The sequence below is a fragment of the Phalacrocorax aristotelis genome, chromosome 3, assembly GCF_949628215.1.
Source record: "Phalacrocorax aristotelis chromosome 3, bGulAri2.1, whole genome shotgun sequence".
Taxonomy (NCBI): Eukaryota; Metazoa; Chordata; class Aves; order Suliformes; family Phalacrocoracidae; genus Phalacrocorax; species Phalacrocorax aristotelis.
In genome coordinates, this window is record NC_134278.1 from 111,646,270 (window position 1) to 111,662,990 (window position 16,721).

Consider the following 16,721-nt stretch of genomic DNA (forward strand, 5'->3'; position numbering starts at 1 on the left):
TGCTTCCATACTGTTTCCTGTAAAGGGGAGAGATATTTTGAGAGGGCAGAAGATGTGATTATGGGAGACAGCTACATGGAATCTGTCATTGTATGCTCCACACGCTGAAATGGAGTAGTGTGCAGGGGCAAGGCTGTTAGAAATATTTTAATAAATAATAGGTTCATGGGTGAGTAATAAAAATGTGTAAGCATTAATTAAAGATGGCAGGCTAGCCTGTGCAGCATTGTCCAGTTGAGGAACACAGGATTCAGTGTGGGAAGCTGAGTTTTTTCTCCTGGCCCTGTAACTAGTTTTCTCTAAAATCTCAACAATTCATATTTTCCACTGATTTCATATACTTTGGACCAGCAACATGTGCCTCAGTTTCCTCATCTCTAAAACACTTGTTTGCTAACATAACCTCCAGACCACTGTGAGATGTTGGTTATAAGCTATTCATATAAGTTATATGAATAGCTATGGAAGTGTGAGATGTTAATTAATCATCATTGGTTTTAGGCTCCTGGTCCTTTGCTGTGTGACAGCAGAATTTACAGCTCTGTGAGAGCCATGTATAGAGACTGGCCTTCCCCTTCTGTGTCTGGGACTTCTCCTGCCAGCCTCAGGCAAACCCTAGTGCTCACAGCTTACCTGCCTGCTGTGGTGCCACCCTGGCTTTACCCCACCGCTCCCAGGCAAGCACTCCTGCCTGCATACTCATGTCTAGTGCCAGGCTCCCACATTCAGTATCAGCTGTTGAAATAGCTTGGTAATGAACTCTAGGGCAGCAGTGCTGTAATAAATTAATCTTCATGAAATCTGATGATCATAAAAAGCAATCGTAACATGTAGCATCTCTCTCTATAACAGCACAGCACCACAGGGGCCTGTGTCTCAGGAAACCTTCATGCTCCCCGTGGTCAGTACATATGGTGAGCTCTACCCAGTTGCTCTCGCAACATTCTATTTTCCCCGCAATGTTTCAGGGATTCTCTGATGTCTTTAGAAGTGCCCTTGAAAAGGCTGAAGAGAAGTAAGTAAATCTATGCTTTAAATAGGTTGCATTACTGAAAATTACTTGAACGATGAAGCAAAAGAAGAGAGTCTGCAGGTGACTAGTAGATGGCGAAGGACAAAAAATAGGAGGCTGATGTACAGCTCATTGAGCACCTGCGAGTCCTCCGGCTGTGTTGAGCGAAGGGCTGTACGGTTTATTAAGCCCTGTGAACCCTAGCGAGGCAGGTGCAGAAACCAAGCAGTGGAGTTGCAGGGAGGTGATGATGGTCATTTGCGTGACTGATTTTTTTCCAGTCCCCATTGTGTAACTGCAGAAATATCAAGCTGTAGTCTCTAGGCCTGCACTGGAATTACAGACAGCTCTTCGCTGGGATGCAGTGGGAGGTGTGGGGGCTGCCTCCTGCTTCTTTTTAGCAAGAGAACATCTCCACAGCTCCCCATACCACCTTCTGCAGAATGACAACCAACATATGATTTGGGTTTGAAATCCTTGCAGCTGATGAAAAAACAATTAAGATCTCATTAAAATTCTCTGTAGAGAGCCAAGAAAACTAAGATAATGTCAGAGGAAAGGTGATACGTAGGACAGTATGGAGAATTGTCTTAAGTTAAGCCTGTCATTAGGCGGGAGCACAGAAGGTGCTAATTGTACAGTGCATTTCATTCACCCCACAAAGTCTAATTAACACTTTCCCTTCTGCCTTACCCTTCACTGAAACAAATGGATTCAGTATATATGCTCTCTTGTTAAGGCAGGAGTTGTCATATCCTGGATCCATATGTGCAGAAGAATTTTACTGCTGGGTTCCTTCACCTGCTGTCTGTTGAAGAGGAATCATTATTGGTCATGTGAGGGAGTGCTGATTTCATTAATCTCTTTGTGTGTCTTCATCTGTTGCTGTTACAGAAATGATGGACCCGAGATGGGGAAGTATTGGAACAAGCATTGGAAATGGCTTTCAGGTAAGCACATGCTTAAATAATGCCCTAAGTAGGGAAGGACTTACCAGAGATCGCTTTTACCCTGAGGGTGTGCATAGATGTGCTGGCAGGGAGGGACCACAGTGCAAACAAGCACTGCTTGGTCCCATGTGGGCTGCCAGCAGGGGTGCTGAGGATTTTTACTTAAGATTTATTTCCAGGCTGATCCAGCCGTTGACAGAGAAACCAAAGCTCTTGCAACGCGTGGGCTCTGACCTGCTTTGCTGCCCTGAGCACTATCAGTCCTGAGCAATATTATTGTGACAGAGCGACAGCTGCTTTGCAAAGCAAATCTTAGCCTTGCCAGGTCCACTCTGAGAGTTTGCACACAGCTTCCTGGCCTCCCACACTCCTCATGAAATTTAACTAGAGGTGATAGTCTTCACTTCCTTTTAAACTGGAGAAGATATCATTGCATGATACTATGCAGCTGATGCTCTCTATTCCAGTAGTGACTAACTTTCAAGGCTGGGGTGAAGTGATCCATGTCCACGTGGCCTTTCTACTTCACAGAAATAATTCAGATTGATTAAAGATTACGAAGCATTCTGACATTCCTGGCTGAAAATGCTATCTCTAAGTATAACAACAATGATATTTTACATCCTTTGATACTTTTGCAGGAGTCTCTATAAGAGAAGCTATGATTGTACAAGCTGGTGTGCTTGGTATTAACTGAGGTTCTTCATCCCAATTCATGTCAGAGACAGCCCAAAGAAACTCTTACCCTCTCCCTCAGTCTAGGCATCTTCAAAGTTTTGGGAAGTTTGCCTTAGGACACTGTGCTCTTGATGCCTATAAATGGCATCAGTAGATGGCTGGCTCTGAGGCTCATTACAGCTGCGATGTGAATGAGGGAGCTGCAGTTACACAGCCACTCCACTGCCCCGCAACCCTATTGTTTCCATTACACCAGCGTGGCTAAAGGGGGGCCTTTCATCACCACAGCAGATTTGTTTCTTGTTGGCATTTTGGGCATAAAAGAGTAGGCAGTTGCAAAATGGCATCTTATTTTCAGCATTGTAGACACCTGCTACCATTTTCATAGCATGTGGGCTCTGAAAGTGCTGAGCCAAATTCCTTCCAAATGTTTTCATGGGCTCTTGAGACAAAGGTTTAAGATGCCGTTGCATCTCTTTGTCCTTTGGCACAGCCTGAGACAGCAGCATCCTGTCCTCAGTCCTACCATTTCCACCGAGGTGTAAGCAGCCTCAGCTGCTGGGGACTGGGGGGCATCTGTACACCCACACCTCAGCCTGTCCTGTCCAGTCCTTGGTTCACCTCTTAGCCCCACAACTAACATTTGTGGGGCTTACTTTGTTTCCATATGCCCCCTTCTGACCCACTATTGCATCCAGTCCAAGTTGGCACATGAGTAATCTCTGACTGAAATTGGGCTTGAGGGAGAAAGGAAAGAGTTCACAGGGCTAAAAAGGCATATGTCAGAAACAAGCTCTCTCAGATTTCTTAAAGCACTGAGGCTATTCCCAACCTAAGCGTGATGAGTTGTACCTGGAGTCACTTAGGAAGGGTCATCTTTGCGCCAGTCTACCTGTGGCTACACAGTCATTACTTGGACTTTGCCCAACCTATTTTTATTCATAGCCTTCTCACCACCCATTTATGAAGCTTATGTTCCTCTGAATGAACCAGAAAGCTAAAAGGTAACCAAATGCTATAATCAAGCAGCGGGAAACAGGGAAGGAGATTCCTTTGGTGCTTTGCTGAAAACTAAAATGGATACGATTGCTGATGGTGAGAGTAACTGGTGTAGTGGTAGGCCCAGAGGGATGTGTGTGGGTGTGAGCAGGTGGGGTGTTCAGGGGTAAAAGCGTGCAGGCTGCCACTGCAGGAGATGCTTCCTGTCCAGCAATGAAGAAATCCTCTTTTGTTGGGAGCTGTCGGGTTATGGGATCAGTAAATCTTGCAGATTTAGATCATTTTCCTATAGGTCTCCAGAAATTCATAGTGTGGCATAAACAACTAGAGAAGTTCCCAGGCAGGTGAGGAGCAACTACCCATCCCAGTCTCTCCAACTGGCTGAGGTGCCTGTCTTGGTTTCATTCCTTCATAAATTGAAACAGCAGATAAAAAACGACGAAACCAAAATCTGTAGGTTAATGATACCAAAAATAGCCATTCCCTTTCCTGTTGGAAAGGTAGGTAATAGTGTTACAAAAAGCTATTGTGGTTTTTGACACAATTCCTGTGCATTTCTGTAAGAGCTGTGAATGCAGCTCAGTCACCAGTGTAGGGGAAGGAGGGTCTCTGTTGGTTTAGAGACAGGAGACCACCAGCTTTCAATGTTTCGGAAGTATCACTGATTTTCACACGCCTAACAAATTTTCTGCTGCTGGCCACCCAAATCCACAGGCCACTTTTAAAACTTGTTTTGTTTTTTCTGGTTGAAGTGGAAGAGATATTTCTAACATGCAGTCCATTCTTACAGGCACATTGACTCAAAAGTTAATCATAGTTCTGGCCCCAGATGGTTGCAGTGCATCTGCTTCTCCATCTGTGGGAGTCTTAAAGGATACTTGATAACTGTCCAAGTGCGTGCTTAAAAATTGTATCACATAAAGGCAAAATAACAAGATAGCATAATCTAGAACAATCCCAAAGGAAATAGAGGTGGAATAAATGTTCCAAGTCATCAGCTGTGCCCTATAGATTCCACCTGAAATACAGATTATTGTTTGGCATGCATGAAGTGTTACTCATAGTAGATGTGCACTGAAGATGTACCTACCTAATTTTATCAGGCAAATGCTACAGAAGTATACTTTCTGATTGGCCATGGATAGGAATCATACAATTAGGTAACATATAAACAAATGTAAGCAAAAAATTTTTCAGCCATATTATGTATTATGTACTGTATTATATATTATACTGTGTTGACACTTGGTGTGGCTGTCCTTAAGTAAGCTTGTTTTGCAAATTGGTTTCAAAACAGCCAGCACTCTTTTCCATACCAGAAGCCCTTGATAAGTCAAGAATGGTGCAAACTATTTACAGTTTCCTTCTGTCTTCCCTGTAATCCCAGGCAAGATAAATATAGAAATCTCTAGGGCTGAGATGTGAAACGCAGTATTGATGAGCAAATGTGGAACAGGCCTCACCAAAAACGTCATTAGATCAACTGGTGAATTAAGAGGGAGATGGAGCTAATTGAAATCCTGTTTAGGGGGTGGCTTCTGGGTCCCTTGCAGGCTTGTAGAGAGGCCAAGAAAGATGAGGTCTGAGACTGTGGGAAGTTCCAAATGATGCAAAGCTTGATCCAAAGCTCAGTGAAGCTGAAGAAAAGTGCATGAATATTGCATGTGTTATGGGACTTTCTTTTTTTAAAGAACAATTATGTCAAATGCAGAGCCACAAGAATTCCACTAAACCTCGGTCTTGTTCTGCATGAGGGTTATGGCAGATAGGAGGGAGGAAGGAGTTGCTTTTCCTCTCAAGGTGAATATGATGATCAGGTTAATTTCTGGATCATTCCCCAGAGTCATATCCAAGGGGACAGAGAAGTCATTAAGGCTCTCTGCACTGAGTTGCAAAAGATGAAGATAGGGAGCCAGTATGCCATACCTGCCATGAGCAAGCAGACAAAGAATAGAGGGAAACAGGCATGATGCCTTGCCTTATTCTCACCTCATCTGCTCAGAAGAAAGCCATCACAGTCAGCAAACTGCATGTCTGTCACGGACACAACACGTTCCCTCTTTTCTGGAACAAGCTGTGAGCACAAAGTGCTGCCATGTAAGTAAAAACCTTTAATGAAGGTTGAACTTTACAGCTACACATATTAAGGCTTTATAATAATACTTTACAAGCAGGAATTGTGTTTTGCTTTGTAATAATAATAATCATCATCATCATCAGTGGTACTTGGGAACTGTTCTACCATCACAGAAACTCACTGCTGCAGCCTGGAAAAACCTCTCTTTCTGATCAGACTCAAAGAAGGACTGCTAACCATGTATATGATTGCTGGACAAATGATATGGCAGAAGTCCATAGACCAATAGGCCAAGTAGGAACATGGAAATCAGCAAGTAGTAATACGCTACCCTGGGGATGAACACCATATGAGACAGCACTGGGTACAAGATGTTAGTGCAAAATGTGTACGTAATACTGTGAGCAACCCTAAGGGATAAGCATCTTTATTTACAATACTCCTTACAATTAATAATGCCACACTCAGCAATCCTGTATTAAAATTGGAATTTGTTGTTTAACACATTGCTGGGGACTGATTTACGATTCAATTCCGACTCCTAAATGAATTGCAATTATTCTGGCAGTCATTAATTGTGTAAATTGATGTGCAGGAGTTTATCTTACAGGATCCAATCTGGTTTTTATGGCTGCTATTTTATTGCTCCGTGATTGCTCTAGGATTAGCTTTGCTTGCCAATACTTACAAGTTAAAAACACGTTTTAATATATTTGTTGGCTTAAATATAAGATTGGGGGTGTTGGGTTTTTTTAATTTGTGATTTAGGGAATTTTCCTTTTAATCTTCTTGAGTTTTTTCTATTAATTTCTAATCCAGTTGCTCCAAGTCTGTGGTTTATTGATCTGTTTCATATAAAAGGAATAATAGCAATTTTTCCTGAATAAGCAACAACACTTGGTGATGTGTCTTCTGCTTAGGCAAGAAGGAAGAATCCAAGCAGGAACAGTGCTCCCCAGGGAGGGGGAGAAGTGTCAGCACTACAACTTCTTAGCACTTCTATCATATCTCAGCCTAATCGAGTTGGGGGACAGGAAGACCTTGGCCTTTGCTAACACTTGTATCTTCCTCCCTCGATTCTCTTTTTTCCTGGAGGGATGCCTCCACTGGGGAGGGTAGCAGTCAGAGCCAGAATCAATATCAGGGATCAAGGAAACCACAGGAAAACAGGTATTTCTAGTCCGCCTTAGCAGAGTGAGAAGATTGGGATTAGCCGCCCAAGTCAAGGTCAGATGCTCTCTAAGAGAACATTAGAGGCATTACCTGTGGAGAGGAAAAGATCTAATTAAGCCAAAGGCATACAAACAAATGGAATACATGGAATGGAATACAGCTACCCAGTTTTAAAATGGAGCTGGATCAGATAATCTCAAATATTTCTGGGCACTGTGCCTCTGATAGAACCTGGACTCAATAGCTTGCTCATACTGCGACATGAAGGCTCCCCTGCAGCACAGTGATGTCCTGGCACTTTGTGCAGTTCCCCACCATCCTGCTCGGTCTTATGGTGACAATGTCTGTCAGAAAGGATTACCCAGATCCTACCTTGCAAGGATCTTGGGCCTTTCCAAAGGGCTCTGACATGTCGTGGTCAAGAGTCAACTCGATTTATAGTCAGCCCAAGATGAGGCTGAGAAAATATGGCCGTCAGATGCTGGAGATATTCAACTTCAAAGCACCATTGGGAGCACTTTAGCATGTAGAACATAGACAGAGCCTGTGACCCCCAATCCTTTGTGAGCTTTGCAGTCCTTACTTACAGCAAGCTGATGTTTTGGGTCCTGCTGATTTCCATGTACTTTCCAGTATAAAGACTCTGAACTCAGAGTGTTCAGCAAAGCACATAAATGGCCTTGGGCTTTGCTGAAGCGTGAAAAAATTCAGACTAGATTTCTGCAATGCTGTATGAGCGTTGCTTTACCCTGTGCCTCCATCCAGCCACCAGCCAAAAATTCTGTGGGAAACAGGATCTTGATGTCAGTGTAGAGTGGTGGGTGATTCCCTTATGATTTGGGGTAAGCTGAAGCTTTGATCATGAAACCTCACAGATTGGAACTGAGGAGAAAGAAGGAGAACATGCAGCGTTCTTTCAAAAGGTTGCAGAGTTTCTTAATATCTGCTCCCTGGACCCATGTGAAAACCTCGCTATACCACCCAAATGCTTTCCAGAGCTTTTGCTGCATGGAAGAGTCCTCAAGACTGTAATGGAGGCTTTGGCTTATAGTCAAACCTGTTATTTCCAATAATAATGAGCTGATTGATTACAGCCACCAATTTCTGGCTGTTAGAAATGACAAAGAAAAATATTTCAATCATTTTTCTAATGACAGGATAGAAAACACATAAGCCCTGCCTTTCTGGGACCAAAATTTGGGTTAGGCTAGTCCTGAAAACTAGAGTGTGGAAAATTCTACTTTCAGATACTGAAAAAATGTTTAAAAATATGAAGTCACTGTGTAAAATTTAATAGAGTAAGTGAACATGATCTTAATGGCTCAGAGATACAGGACAAGTCTGTGATATAGTGACTAGTAGCAGCCCTTTGGGTAGGTATTGCTTATCTCACAGTATATTGATGTCTCCACTAGGCCTGAACTTGTTAGACATGACACTTCAATCTCAGAGTAGATTACTGCAGTAGGTTTTTACCTCAATAAACTTCATCATACTAACTTCACCATAGATAAATTTTCTTGATACATATGAATTCCCTATTGTGTACATCAAAAATTGATCATGACTGAAGTGTCAATAAGCAGAATGCAAGAATGTTTTTTAACTCTTTCCTACTGCTGGTCATGCTTTTCTTTCCCCACATTGCTATATAACTTTTTATAAGGGGAGGGAATAGGTAAGAGTCTCATATTATGCTGAAAGACAAGAGACGTGGCAATATTTGTACTTTGTGATCTAACGTGGTGCAGAATAGCCTTTCAGTCTCGAATGGGGCCATAGTCTTTTGCCTTGAGCTGAGGCACACTCAAGAAAGAAACTTTGGCATGGCAGAAATTATTCCCACCAGCAGGAGCTGCCTAGGAAACACAGGCTGAGGAAAAGTTTACAGAGAGAGAGCAAGAGAGAAAAGAGTGAATTTTAAATGCCTGGAGGAAAAAATATCAAGAAAACAATACACCTTCCTCTCCTGAAGGCTTAGTCAAGTTTGGCCTGAGCCTTCTGGCTTGAGCAGCTTTGGATCCTGCTACCCAAATGACTGGTCATGTGCATTTGTTTCAGAAAAGCTTGCCTCGTTGTAAAGCACTGATGAATGCCTGGCTTCTTTAAAAAAAGGCAAAGACTCCGTTTCACCATTGAACTCATTCACTGGTCAAGGTAGTAAAGTGAGTGTGGTTCCAATGAGAGATGAAGGAAGACAGCAAACCATGAATGAGGATGGTAGCAAGGAGGAACCTGGTCATTTTCACTGAGTGTCTTAGAGAGAGTGTAGTTTTTCTGAGGATGGAGAATGTGAGAAGGCGTGGAGGCAGCAAGAGAAGCTAGCCTGTGTATAAAGTTGAATCCAAATTCTTCTGAGATGAACACAGTGACAGGACAAGAGACACCAAGCACAGGTTGCAATGTGGAAAATTCTCATTTGTTATTAGAAATTATTTTCTCACTGGGAGGGTGGCGCAGCACTGGAATTGATGCCCAGAGAATCTGTGGGATCTCCAACCTTGCAGATACCCCAATCTTGACTGGATGAGGCCCTGAACAAACATGACCTCAGCAGGCCCTACTCTGGGCAAGTGGTTGTCCCAAATAACCTACAGAGGTCCCTTCCAGCTTGAATTATTTTGTGACTCTGAGTCAGATCCTATAGCTGATAATGGAAGGACCTTGGCTATCATGCTTGAGGATGGTGCAGTGTAAATCTCTGACTCATGACTAGGTGTATTTCATGACTGTATGTCAAATATTATGGGAAGCCTGACAGCTACTAACTTTTTGACTCTGCAAGGCAAAAAAATACTTGCTGACTCATATCACTAATAAATGCTGGTATTTATCCTGTCCAGCACTGGCAGCTGATCTCTTTCAACTTTTCATGATGCTTTGGACCAGGGCAGGAAATCAGTTCCCTTGAAAATGCCTTTTCCATGCATGCGCTGACCCCAACCTTCAAAGCCTCTGGTTCCCCAGCTGAAACTTGGCCTGCAGGGAAAACGCTTCAAGCAAATGGCAGCTGGTGGATGGATCAAAGTGAATGCTCTGGGCTACACCCTGTTCTTGAGGGATGCTCTGGGGACAAATCTGTCTGTTGGTTCTTCAATGCAATGGTAATGTTCTAGGTTGCAGTGGATGAGTTGATGGATCGCTGTTTACATCAATATTCTCTGCTGGAAAGCAAAATTCAAGCAGCAGATCTGGTATTTTATCTGCTTTATGTAGGAACATCATCACTGATGCCCATAATCCATACTGTGGTGTGACTGGGACTCTGGTATGTCACATGGTATTTCAGAATTGCGAGTGACAGCTTCAAGTATTAAGCTTAGCTGTAGATGTGTTTAGTTAATCTTATGATATACCTATAACAGCTTTTTATAACTGAAGAATGAGAAGTGGACTTCTGATTATCTAGCTAGACAAGTGCCACTAAAAAAGGGGCAGACGTACTTTGGAAAAAAATCACCATTTGAGTTATATTCAAAATATATAATTTCATGGAGGTGTGTTTTCCTTTACATTTCCATAGCATAGAAATGAGGTTGGAGGCACTAGCAACATTACCTCAGATTGCTGCAGCAGCTGCTTGTATGTTTGTGCCCCAAAACCATTTTCTTGTCTTGGCATGAATGAGTGCATGTGTGTGCGCTGCGTGCAGACTGTTTGATCACTTCTGTCATGCATAGCCTGGCAGAGACATGGTGTTTCCCGCACGAACTGCCATCTCCTCCCAGCTCGTGAGTGAAAGGCTAAACATTAAGCAGAGACTAACAAGATTCCAGTTCTGCAGCACATTTTAATTTTCAGCAGTTTGTATTCTGCCATATACCCAACACTCTCTCCTAAGGGAAAAAAGCAATGTAATTGAATGAAATCTATCCCATGTTAATGTATTCAGTTTCCTTCCATTATTGTATTTGTCAGAGGAACTATTTAGACAGAAGGCTTTTCACGGTATTGTGTATGGTCCACGGTTTTTTAGTTGGTGTGGGGATTTTTTGATTGTTATTTTTTATTTGTTTTTAAGAAAGCACTATTTTAGAGGACACATTTTCAGAAGCTATTAGATTTCAGCCATTTCAGATACATAGTGAGAAGGGAGGAGGCAGTAAGAACTGAAAAAGATTATTATTTTTCCTATTACCAGCAGGAACATCCTCATCTGAGTCCCATTAGAGAGGTAAATGCCTACATTAATAACATAAACCAATATGTAATCACTACCAGTCTTAATGCTGGGGCTGAATGACCTAATTTAGTAACTAATTTATGCTATGTTTTAGTAGTGTGGTCTCTCATGTTATCTGAGTAAATAGAACAGATGCAGATGCTTGCCAGAGGTTCAGAGCCTCATAAACTTGTCTCTATGGACTAGCTTGAATATGCCTTATAAATTCACTGGTCTTCACTTACTGGACTCAAGCTGCAAAGCAAGCATGAAAGCTAGAAATGCGATATTTATACTTACAGACCCAGTTGTGGTAACTCAGATTAGTCAAACGATGAGAATGAGCTAGAGAGAGAGAAACAAGAGTAGCACATAAAGCAACTCTTTTATTAATTATTTTCCACTACCTTTACTAAACCTGTCTTCCTTCAGTGTCTGAGACATGGTGAAGAGAGTTATCTCACTATCTGTCGTGGCATTTTCAGTCTCTTACAGATATAATGACCTAATTGAGGACAACTAGTTTACAGCTGAACAGGACTTTTGCTCTGTGGTTTGTGTTTCTTTCTGTGGTTACCCCTCAGACTTCTGTATTTTTCCTGTGTGGAGAAATCCATCCCCAGTGAAAGGCACCTGTGTGCTTTGGAGTGTATTTGCTGAGGCTGATGAGCAATAGCTGCTTGTCATCATGTGCGTCAATAGTTGTAAATAAAAGCAAATATGCGAGAAAATCCAGTAGCTAATCCAGTTCTCCAAAAACACCTGATGGAAGTAAATAAGGCAAAGCATATCACCCTTCAGCCCCTGCACCAGTGGTGTTTCTCGTGTGAAGGCAGGTAACATTTGTGTCAAGCAAATCCCTGAGCATGCTGTTCCAATCTCACAGCGAAGCAACTGGGCACAGGCCACCAGCAACCTGGATGTCAGCACAGCATCTGTGTGAAAGATAGCTGGGATGCTGGGGAAGGCAGACACTGCAGCATCCTTCTGTGCCCGACTGCAATCACAAAACTTGCCAGGGGAGTGGGACCCACCAAAAGTGACTGCTTTCATCACTGCTCAGCACCAGCTCTTTGCCAGTGGAAGAAAATATTACATCTGTCTCAAGACTTGGCTTTTTAACACCAGCAATATAATTTTGTCCTCTTCCAAAATGGGTTGATCTGAAGCCCTAACTTTCAGCTCCTTTTCCATAAGCATATTAATTTTTTTGAGAATTAACTCAGTTTTTTTCCAGTTGCCTTCTTGACTAGTCTAATAAATTTTCCTCCTTCTCTTCCCATCATCAAATACACTTTCCCAGATGATGGGGAGGTTCTTGTCTGGAGGAAGAAGATTCTTCTCTGACACAGAAGAGATTTTAAATGAAGGTTTTAAAAGTGCCTGGCAATTTATGTGTTCTCAATATTTCAAGTACTAAGTTTGAAACATTGTAAAGTGACAGCAAATGCTGGGTACCTGCCCTCTGATCCCTGATGCTATTTATTTGAGGTGTTCTAAATTGGTGTACAAGATCATCACTCATTTTTGGCCCAAAATATATCTCAGACATTCACAAATCTCATTCCCAAATCTCATTCTACTTCTGCCCCAGATCAGAAGGTTGGCTAAAAGTTGCCAAGTATGCTGTTTAAAACAAACAAATAAACACTTGGATCTTTTTAATTGCTTCCTGTTTTCCGACCTTTTATGGTTCATGTTTTCAGTCTAATTCTTTCCGGCTTTTGGAGAGAGATGATTTCCTTCCTGCCTTGCTTTCTGACTAACTAGCTAGATCAAGGAATTAAAAAAAAAAAACCTGCACAACTGAAGGACCTTACCTAAATAGGATATATCTGCCTACATCCATCCTGGGTCTGAGCACGGAGCCTAGATCCTATATTCACCTTGACTCTCTACATCAGAGCTAACACCATCAAGTCGCTATACAGGCACGTTGGCAGATCTTCTGTACTTACCTAATGCAAATCATCTTCTCCTGTCTTTCTTCACAGCCTCTCCTGTGATCACGCTCCTGTTGTGCCCAGCTGCTGCTTTTTGTCCAGCCGTTCTTCAGGGCTTTATTGTCTATGTTGGCATCCCATGGTAAAAGGACTGGGGGAGGTAACTGCTATGCTTCACATACAAGGTACGACTCATGTTACTTTTTACCTGTCCTGCTTAATACAATTCACATATTTTCATTTTTTGAGATTTATTATTTACTCTTGCGAGAAACCGAGGGTGTTAATGCAGACTTTGTCACTCCTGAGACATGAACACCCAAATGCGTGGTGAGTTTTTACCAAGCATTCCTTAAAGAACAACTCAATATGAGAAATCCTCTTTCAAACCCCACACAAATCAGCCCTGCCAATCCACTGCAGACTGCAAACAGCCATAGACAGGATTCCAAACAGTTAATTTCAAGTAGCTCATTTTCTCTCATCTCTGTACAAATTCCTGTCATGTTGCATTACATGTAAACAACTGAGAAACTTAATGACATGCCTTTCAGTCAAAAACTAGTACGGCTTTTCAGTCTGAGCAGATTAATTGCAGTTTGTAACAATATAAAGTGATGCAGTCTGATTAAAGTTTCTATTGTTCTTTGGTATAAAATATTTTATGTGAATGTAAAGCCAAGTTTTCTGCTGGCACGGCTTTATTGACTTCTGTGGAAAAATAAAATACTAATGTAAAATCCATAGTGCCTCATTGTTCGTGTGCTGTTACAGTAAATAAATGTTATAAGCTTCTGTGAGTTAGATGTGCCAGATCAGATTCCAGACCCTATGGTAATGGCATTGTCAATGAAGTGAGGCAATAGGAATATTTTGCTTTGGAGGAGACACTTCTGAATGGATCTTTTAGCACTTTATGGTTTTGAAGTGGTTTCCAACTTCCATTTTTTTCACTGCCCCTGTCTTCTTCACAATATATTGCTCTTAAAACCTGCTTGTAATTCTCTTTAGTTTCATTCCTAGGTACTCTAGAGTTGTTTTTCTATTCTTGTTACAAGCCTTGCTGTGGTGTTTTGTGGCAATCCTGTAGACCCAAGCCCTGAAGCCCTGCAACACAAATCCTGCTAGTTGCCAACAGGATTAATGTGAGGAACTTCCACAAAACCTCTCTGAATACATCCTCACTGAGCAATATGCCCCTCAACATTTTAGGATGGAATTTTCCTCTTCCTTTTTTTTGTTTGTTTGTCTCCAACAACTCTTCTCATTTTTTAAAGCAAAACATTGCAGAAAAGATATTCAAGTGGATAATTAATGCTTGGTTTTCTTGGCGGGGACGGAAACCTCTCTGAGGCAGATATACTAATGCATAGCTGCTTGGCTCAGTCTTGTCCTTTGAAACATTTTTGGTTTGTTCATCTGTTGTTTTGTATAAAACCAGTTTTCTTCAGTATAGCTTTCTTTTTTTATTTTTCCAGTTTTCAGAATGCCATGATTAGGGGTGATCACTGCTCAGAGAGGTCAGAAGTTGTTTGTGGTGTTTTGAATCCCATGTAACTACCTGGGGGTGGGGGGTGTGGGGGGTGGTGGTCGGAAGGGAGGGAGGGCCTGAAATGTTTTTTGACAAGTGTGTGGGCTTGCCAATGCAATTGCATCCTGTCTATGCTGCCGGACTAAAACAAAGGTCACAAATATTCTACAGAAACTGCTAACGTCTGACTGTTTTGCCTCCTGTTGAGTTATCAGGATTCCAACAGGGTTTCACTTTTACAGGACTAGCAAGTTTTATAGAACAGGAGACATTTTTACTGTAATATTTGCAATATTACATTTCACCATTACAATACTGCCTGACACTGGGGACCAAAGCAAAAGTATTAGATGGAAAAGTACAGGCTGCTTCACTTTGAACTAAAGCTGCATGTTTTGGCATGGGGGACTATGTAGTTCACATCACCAATGGGGCGTGTTACATACAGAACACATTAAACCAGGCTGCAGAACCGGCAATGTTTAAATCAGCATTGTAGAATCCTCAAAAAAAGTGTAAAAATGAGGAAAGAAATCACATTATCTAAATATTGGGTTATTACTTTGATATGTGTAGAAATCCATTCCATAGAAATAGATTCTTTATCCCTGTCCATTTCTGTAAAGCATCCTCTCTATTTTATGTATCCTCTCTGATTGGGTAGAGGCTTTTAGTTTTTGGTGGGAGGGGTTTTGAAAGAGGCTATTTTCACACCACATGTAACAGCATGGTTAGAAGGACAATTACTGCAAACTCTTCCATATCTGGGTGTGAAGATCACCAACAGCAACAGGAACTGCTATTGCTACCCATGTGGTTTATCACTTGATGGTTGGTTTTTGGTTGTTTTTATTTATTTATTTATTTATCCAACCTATCTGCTGTAAGCCATCAGTCCTTAGGCAAGTACATGGAGTTTCGATCTCAGATTGCATGTTTGCACATAGTTTTTGCTTACTATGAACAACTTCAGATGAAATACTACTTAATTGTTCAAAAATTGTATACAATTCTAGGACCAATTAATTTCTTTTTGGGTGACTTTAATTAATTAATATAGAGGCATGGTACAATATGTTCCTCCCATGAGAATGTTTAGCTGTTGTTAAGTCAGAGGCTATTGGGAACAAAACAAAGCATCTGACAGAATCAGGTTTCCATAAAAATAAAAAAAGCACCCGTCGTAAAGACTTTTTAAAGGGAAACTTCAATTTTAGTTGAACATTACTGATCATTTGTGCAGCTGGATAAACACAATTCTTTTACAACTGTGGTAAGCAGAGCATGAGGGTACTAGAAAAAAATGTGACTTGATATTGAATTTTCCTTAACTGAGCTTTCTCAAAGCAGTGGGAGTTAACAGATCGTGAGTTGACTGCATGGGCAAAAAAGATATATTGCAGAGAATGTCAGAAATCAAAGCTAAGAGGGATGGTTTCTTTTAAAACCACTGTGGTCATCTCCACATCTTGCCAGTGAAGAACTGTTCCCAGTAGCGTAAACCAGATTTAACCAGAACATTTCTCTGTCAAAATCTGTAGCTGTAAGTATCAGTAACTCTAAAACCAAGGGATTATATTTTCTTCTTTCTTCAGATTCTGTTTTGTCTACTGAATGGGGGCGTGGATCGTTAGCAGAGCACAGGTACCTCCACTTCTGGCTTACCCGTGACCTCTGCCAGCAGTGACCAAAAGCTGTGGTTACCCAACCACCCTCTGAAGTCCCACCCTCTGAAGTCCTGCATGAGGTACCCATGAGTGCATATCTGCAATGTGAAAACCCTGACAGCGGGCAGCACTCAGAGGTGTCATCAGAAATTGGTCCTTCAGGACTTCTTCAGGCAAGTGGTTCAAGTGCAGTGAGAACAGGCAAGCTTTCCCTGCCTGTGCTGTAAAAGTAATGCAGATACATGAGTGACCTTAGTTACCCCACATTTCAGGCCAATGCCTTTCACAAGCAATTCAGGATCAGCTGCAACAGCATGTGACTCAGACAATTAATAGAATCATAGAATCATTAAGGTTGGAAAAGACCCTTAAGATCATCGAGTCCAACCACTAGCCTATCACTGCCAAGTCCACCACTAAACCATATCCTCAAGCACCACATCTACCCTTCTTTTAAATACCTCCAGGGATGGAGACTCCACCACCTCCCTGGGCAGCCTGTTCCAATGTTTGACAACCCTTTCGGTGA

The 16,721-nt window shown here is 41.8% G+C and overlaps 1 long non-coding RNA gene across 2 annotated transcripts in view; it reads left to right on the top strand.

Moving 5' to 3' along the window:
* The window catches only part of LOC142055304 (uncharacterized), a 32,757-nt gene extending 16,397 nt beyond the window's left edge, over positions 1 to 16,360 (top strand). The window contains exons 4-7 of one of the 2 annotated variants that reach the window (XR_012659892.1): positions 1,907 to 1,962; positions 13,046 to 13,179; positions 13,266 to 13,324; positions 16,121 to 16,360. This is a non-coding gene — a long non-coding RNA (uncharacterized LOC142055304). The remainder of the gene's footprint in view (positions 1 to 1,906; positions 1,963 to 13,045; positions 13,180 to 13,265; positions 13,325 to 16,120) is intronic. The other variant, XR_012659893.1, reaches the window with a different exon arrangement.
* Positions 16,361 to 16,721: the final 361 nt, after the last annotated feature.